The following is a 7,283-nucleotide window of genomic DNA, read 5'->3' as shown; positions in this document are numbered from 1 at the left end:
TCACGATACATGGCCCCATTCATTCAAGACTCGAGGCTGTAATCGATGCCAAAGGTGCTTCAACAAAGTCCTGAGTAAAATGTCTGAATACTTATGCAATATTTCTTAACCTGTTTTTTGCTTTGTCATTATGGGATATTGTGTGTAGATTGAGGGGGGAAAAACAATTTAGTCCATTTTAGAATAAAGCTGTAACGTAAAAAAATGTGGTATGAATACTTTCTGAATGCACTGTGTATATAAAGTCGTATGAAAAAGTTTGGGCACCCCTGACATATATTGGGTGTTTGGATCAGCAATTTCATTTTGAGCTATCAAATAACTGATGGACCAAGTAATATTTCAGTAGTGAAATTAGGTTTATTGGATTAAAAGAAAATGTGCAATATGCATCAAAACGAAATTAGACAGGTGCATAAATTTGGGCACCCCAACAGAAAAATCACATCAATATTTAGTAGAGCCTCCTTTTGCTAAAATAACAGCCTCTAGATGCTTCCTATAGCCTCTAATGAGTGTCTGGATTCTGGATGAAGGTATTTTGGACCATTCCTCCTTACAAAACATCGCCAGTTCAGTTAGGTTTGATGGTTGCCGAGCATGGACAGCCCGCTTCAAATCATCCCACAGATTCTCAATGATATTCAGGTCTGGGGACTGGGATGGCCATTCCAGAACATTGTACTTGTTCCTCTGCATAAATGCCTGGGTAGATGTTGAGCTGTGTTTTGGGTCGTTGTCTTGTTGAAATATCCAGCCCCAGCGTAACTTCAACATTGTGACTGATTCTTCAACATCATTCCCAAGAATCTGCTGATATTGAGTGGAATCCATGCGACCCTCAACTTTAACAAGATTCCCAGTACCGGCACTGGCCCCCACCAAATGTTACTGTGGGTAGCAAGTGTTTTTCTTGGAACGCTGTGTTCTTTTGCCGCCATGCATAACGCCCCTTGTTATGACCAAATAACTCAATCTTTGTTTCATCAGTCCACAGCACCTTATTCCAAAATGAAGCTGGCTTGTCCAAATGTGCATTTGCATACCTCAAGCGACTCTGTGGCGTGTGTGCAGAAAAGGCTTCTTCCGCATCACTCTCCCGTACAGCTTCTCCTTGTGCAAAGTGCGCTGAATTGTTGAACGATGCAGTGACACCATCTGCAGCAAGATGATGTTGTAGGTGGTCTGTGGGCTGTTTTTGACCGTTCTCACCATCCTTCGCCTTTGCCTCTCCGATATTTTACTTGGCCTGCCACTACTGGCCTTAACAATAACTGTGGTCTTCCATTTCCTCACTATGTTCCTCACAGTGGACACTGACAGCTTACATCTCTGCGATAGCTTTTTGTAGCCTTCCCCTAAAACATAATGTTGAACAATCTTTGTTTTCAGGTCATTTGAGTGTTTTTTTGAGGCCCCCATGTTGCCACTCTTCAGAGGAGAGTCAAAGAGAACAACAACTTGCAATTGGCCACCTTAAATACCTTTTCTCATGATTGGATGCACTTGTCTATGAAGTTCAAGGCTTAATGAGCTCACCAAACCAATTGTGTGTTCCAATTAATCAGTGCTAAGTAGTTACAGGTATTCAAATCAACAGAATGACAAGGGTGCCCAAATTTTTGCATAGCCTATTTTTCACATCTGATTTAATTTCATACAACTTAATATTGCTACGCTAAAGATCTTTGTCTGGACAATACCCCAGTACTCAGCTTTTATTAGAAAATGAATGGCATGCCACTGTGATCATTTTCTGTGACGACAGAGTAAATTATTATGCAGCCTCAGAGAGGTGCCCAACATTTTTCATACGACTGTATGTATATATAGAGATATATTTACACACACAGTTGAAGTAGGAAGTTTACATACACTTAGGTTGGCGTTATTAAAACTAGTTTTTCAACCACTCCACAAACTATAGTTTTGGCAAGTCGGTTAGGACATCTACTTGTGCATGACACAAGTAATTTTTCCAACAATTGTTTACAGACAGATTATTGCACTTATAATTCACCGTTTCACAATTCCAGTGGGTCAGAAGTTTACATACACTAAGTTGACTGTGCCTTTAAACAGCTTGGAAAATTCCAGAAAATGATGTCATGGCTTTAGAAGCTTCTGATGGGCTAATTGACATCATTCGAGTCAATTGGAGGTGTGCCTGTGGATGCATTTCAAGGCCTACCTTCAAACTCAGTGCCTCTTTGCTTGACATCATGGGAAAATCTAAAGAAATCAGCCAAGACCTCAGAAAAAATGGTAGACCTCCACAAGTCTGGTTCATCCTTGGGAGCAATTTTCAAACACCTGAAGGTACCACGTTCATCGAAGGAGACGCATTCTGTCTCCTAGAGATGAACGTACTTTGGTGCGAAAAGTGCAAATAAATCCCAGAACAACAGCAAAGGACCTTGTGAAGATGCTGGAGGAAACAGGTACAAAAGTATCTATATCCACAGTAAAACAAGTCCTATATCGACATAACCTGAAAGGCCGCTCAGCAAGGAAGAAGCCACTGCTCCAAAACCGCCACTCCGGTTTGCAACCGCACATGGGGACAAAGATTGTACTTTTTGGAAAAATGTCCTCTGGTCTGATGAAACAAAAATAGAACTGTTTGGCCATAATGACCATCGTTATGTTTGGAAGAAAAAGGGGGACTCTTGCAAGCCGAAGAACACCATCCCAACCGTGAAGCACGGGGGTGGCAGCATCATGCTGTGGGGGTGATTTACTGCAGGAGGGACTGCTGCACTTCACAAAACAGATGGCATCATGAGGAAGGAAGATTATGTGTATATATTGAAGCAACATCTCAAGACATCAGTCAGGAAGTTAAAGCTTGTTCGCAAATGGGTCTTCCAAATGGACAATGACCCCAAGCATACTTCCAAAGTTGTGGCAAAATGGCTTAAGGACAACAAAGTCGAGGTACTGGAGTGGCCATCACAAAGCCCTGACCTCATTCCTATAGAAAATGTGTGGGCAGAACTGAAAAAGCATGTGCGAGCAAGGAGGCCTACAAACCTGACTCAGTTACACCAGCTCTGTCAGGAGGAATGGGCCAAAATTCACCCAACTTATTGTGGGAAGCTTGTGGAAGGCTACCTGAAATGTTTGACCCAAGTTTAAATTGTTTAAGGCAATGCTACCAAATACTAATTGAGTGTATGTAAACTTCTGACCCACTGGGAATGTGATGAAAGAAATAAAAGCTGAAATAATTCTCTGCTATTATTCTGACATTTCACATTCTTAAAATAAAGTGGTGATCCTAACTGACCTAAGACAAGGCATTTTTACTAGGATTAAATGTCAGGAATTGTGAAAAACTGAGTTTAAATGTATTTGTACAATTTTCAGCTTTGCCCAACACCTGGTCGTCTAATGGTTAGACGGAGACCTGGAGAGGCCTACAAGCCACAGTGTCTCGCACCCACTGTGAAATTTCGTGGAGGATCGGTGATGATCTGGGGGTGCTTCAGCAAGGCTGGAATCGGGCAGATTTGTCTTTGTGAAGGACGCATGAATCAAGCCACGTACAAGGTTGTCCTGGAAGAAAACTTGCTTCCTTTTGCTCTGACATTGTTCCCCAACACTGAGGATTGGTTTTTCCAGCAGGACAATGTGCCATGCCACACAGCCAGGTCAATCAAGGTGTGGATGGAGGACCACCAGATCAAGACCCTGTCATGGCCAGCCCAATCTCCAGACCTGAACCCCATTGAAAACTTCTGGAATGTGATCAAGAGGAAGATGGATGATCACAAGCCATCAAACAAAGCCGAGCTGCTTGAATATTTGCGCCAGGAGTGGCATAAAGTCACCCAAAATCAATGTGAAAGACTGGTGGAGAGCATGCCAAGACGCATGAAAGCTGTGATTGAAAATCAGGGTTATTCCACCAAATATTGATTTCTGAACTCTTCCTACGTTAAAACATTACTGTTGTGTTTAAAAATTAACATTAACTTATTTTCTTTGCATTATTCGAGGTCTGACAACACTGCATCTTTGTTATTTTGACCAGTTGTCATTTCCTGCAAATAAATGCTCTAAATGACAATATTTTTATTTGGAATTTGGGAGAAATGTTGTCAGTAGATTATAGAATAAAACAAACATTTTATTTTTACCCAAACACATACCTATAAATAGTAAAACCAGAGAAACTGATAATTTTGCAGTGGTCTCTTAATTTTTTCCGCAGCTGTATATACACGAGGGAAAAAAGTATTTCATCCCCTGCTGATTTTGTACGTTTGCCCACTGACAAAGACATGATCAGTCTATAATTTTAATGGTAGGTTTATTTGAACAGTAAGAGACAGAATAAATAAATAAAATCCAGAAAAAACGCATGTCAAAAATGTTATACATTGATTTGCATTTTAAATGAGGAAAATAAGTATTTGTCCCCTCTGCAAAACATGACTTAGTACTTGGTGGCAAAGCCCTTGTTGGCAATCAGAGGTCAGACGTTTCATATAGTTGGCCACCAGGTTTGCACACATCTCAGGAGGGATTTTGTTCCACTCCTCTTTGCAGATCTTCTCCAAGTCATTAAGGTTTCGAGGCTGATGTTTGGCAACTCGAACCTTCAGCTCCCTCCACAGATTTTCTATGGGATTAAGGTCTGGAGACTGGCTAGGCTACTCCAGGACCTTCATGTGCTTCTTCTTGAGCCACTCCTTTGTTGCCTTGGCCGTGTGTTTTGGGTCATTGTCATGCTGGAATACCCATCCACGACCCATTTTCAATGCCCTGGCTGAGGGAAGGAGGTTCTCACCCATGATTTGACAGTACATGGCGCCGTCCATCGTCCCTTTGATGCAGTGAAGTTGTCCTGTCCCCTTAGCAGAAAAACACCCCCAAAGCATAATGTTTCCACCTCCATGTTTGACAGTGGGGATGGTGTTCTTGGGGTCATAGGCAGCATTCCTCCTCCTCCAAACACGGTGAGTTGAGTTGATGCCAAAGAGCTCCATTTTGGTCTCATCTGACCACAACACTTTCACCCAGTTCTCCTCTGAATCATTCAGATGTTCATTGGCAAACTTCAGACGGGCCTGTATATGTGCTTTCTTGAGCAGGGGGACCTTGCGGGCGCTGCAGGATTTCAGTCCTTCACGGCATAGTGTGTTACCAATTGTTTTCTTGGTAACTATGGTCCCAGCTGCCTTGAGATCATTGACAAGATCCTCCCGTGTAGTTCTGGGCTGATTCCTCACCGTTCTCATGATCATTGCAACTCCACGAGGTGAGATCTTGCATGGAGTCCCAGGCCGAGGGAGATTGACAGTTATTTTGTGTTTCTTCCATTTGCAAATAATCGCACCAACTATTGTCGTCACCTTCTCACCAAGCTGCTTGGCGATGGTCTTGTAGCCCATTCCAGCCTTGTGTAGGTCTACAATCTTGTCCCTGACATCCTTGGAGACCTCTTTGGTCTTGGCCATGGTGGAGAGTTTGGAATCTGATTGATTGATTGCTTCTGTGGATAGGTGTCTTTTATACAGGTAACAAACTGAGATTAGGAGCACTCCCTTTAAGAGTGTGCTCCTAATCTCAGCTCGTTACCTGTATAAAAGACACCTGGGAGCCAGAAATCTTTCTGATTGAGAGGGGGTCAAATACTTATTTCCCTCATTAAAATGCAAATCAATTTATAACATTTTTGACATGCGTTTTTCTGGATTGTTTTGTTGTTATTCTGTCTCTCACTGTTCAAATAAACCTACCATTAAAATTATAGACTGATCATTTCTTTGTCAGTGGGCAAACGTACAAAATCAGCAGGGGATCAAATACTTTTTTCCCCTCACTGAGATATCTATCTATCTATCTATCTATCTATCTATCTATCTATCTATCTATCTATCTATCTATCTATCTATCTATATATATATATATATATATATATATATATATATATATATATATATATATATATATATATATATATATACACACACACACACATCTGTACATCTATACACACACACACACACACACACACCTGTACATATATACACACACACACACACATATATACATATGTACATATACACACACACACACTCAGCAAAAAAAGGAATGTCCCTTTTTCAGGACCCTGTCTTTCAAAGATAATTAGTCAAATTCCAAATAACTTTACAGATCTTCATTGTAAAGGGTTTGAACATAGTTTCCCATGCTTGTTCAATGAACCATAAACAATGAACATGCACCTGTGGACACTTACAGCTTACAGATGGTAGGCAATTAAGGTCACAGTTACAAAAACTTAGGACACTAAAGAGGCCTTGCTACTGACTCTGAAAAACACCAAAAGAAAGATGCCCAGGGTCCTTGCTCATCTGCGTGAACGTGCCCTAGGCATGCTGCAAGGAGGTATGAGGACTGCAGATGTGGCCAGGGCAATAAATTGCAATGTCCGTACTGTGAGACGCCTAAGACAGCGCTACAGGGAGACAGGATGGACAGCTGATCATCCTCACAGTGGCAGACCCCGGGTAACAACACCTGCACAGGATCGGTATATCCGAACATCACACCTGCGGGACAGGTACAGGATGGCAACAACAACTGCCCGATTTACACCAGGAACGCACAATCCCTCCATCAGTGCTCAGACTGTCCGCAATAGGCTGAGAGAGGCTGGACTGAGGGCTTGTAGGCCTGTTGTAAGGCAGGTCCTCACCAGACATCACCGGCAACAACGTCGCCTATGGGCACAAACGCACTGTCGCTGGACCAGACAGGTCTGGCAAAAAGTGCTCTTCAGTGACGAGTCGCGGTTTTGTCTCACCAGGGGTGATGGTCGGATTTGCGTTTATCGTCGAAGGAATGAGCGTTACACTGAGGCCTGTACTCTGGAGGGGGATCGATTTGGAGGTGGAGGGTCCGTCATGGTCTGGGGCAGTGTGTCACAGCATCATCGGACTGAGCTTGTTGTCATTGCAGGCAATCTCAACACTGTGCATCACAGGGAAGACATCCTCCTCCCTCATGTGGTACCCTTCCTGCAGGCTCATCCTGACATGACCCTCCAGCATGACAATGCCACGAGCCATACTGCTCGTTCTGTGCGTGATTTCCTGCAAGACAGGAATGTCAGTGTTCTGCCATGGCCAGCGAAGAGCCCGGATCTCAATCCCATTGAGCACATCTGGGACCTGTTGGATCGGAGGGTGAGGGCTAGGGCCATTCCCCCCAGAATGTCTGGGAACTTGCAGGTGCCTTGGTGGAAGAGTGGGGTAACATCTCACAAGCAA

The sequence above is a fragment of the Coregonus lavaretus genome (genome assembly GCF_964263955.1).
Source record: "Coregonus lavaretus genome assembly, chromosome: 22".
Taxonomy (NCBI): domain Eukaryota; kingdom Metazoa; phylum Chordata; class Actinopteri; order Salmoniformes; family Salmonidae; genus Coregonus; species Coregonus lavaretus.
This window is presented reverse-complemented; position numbering follows the sequence as displayed.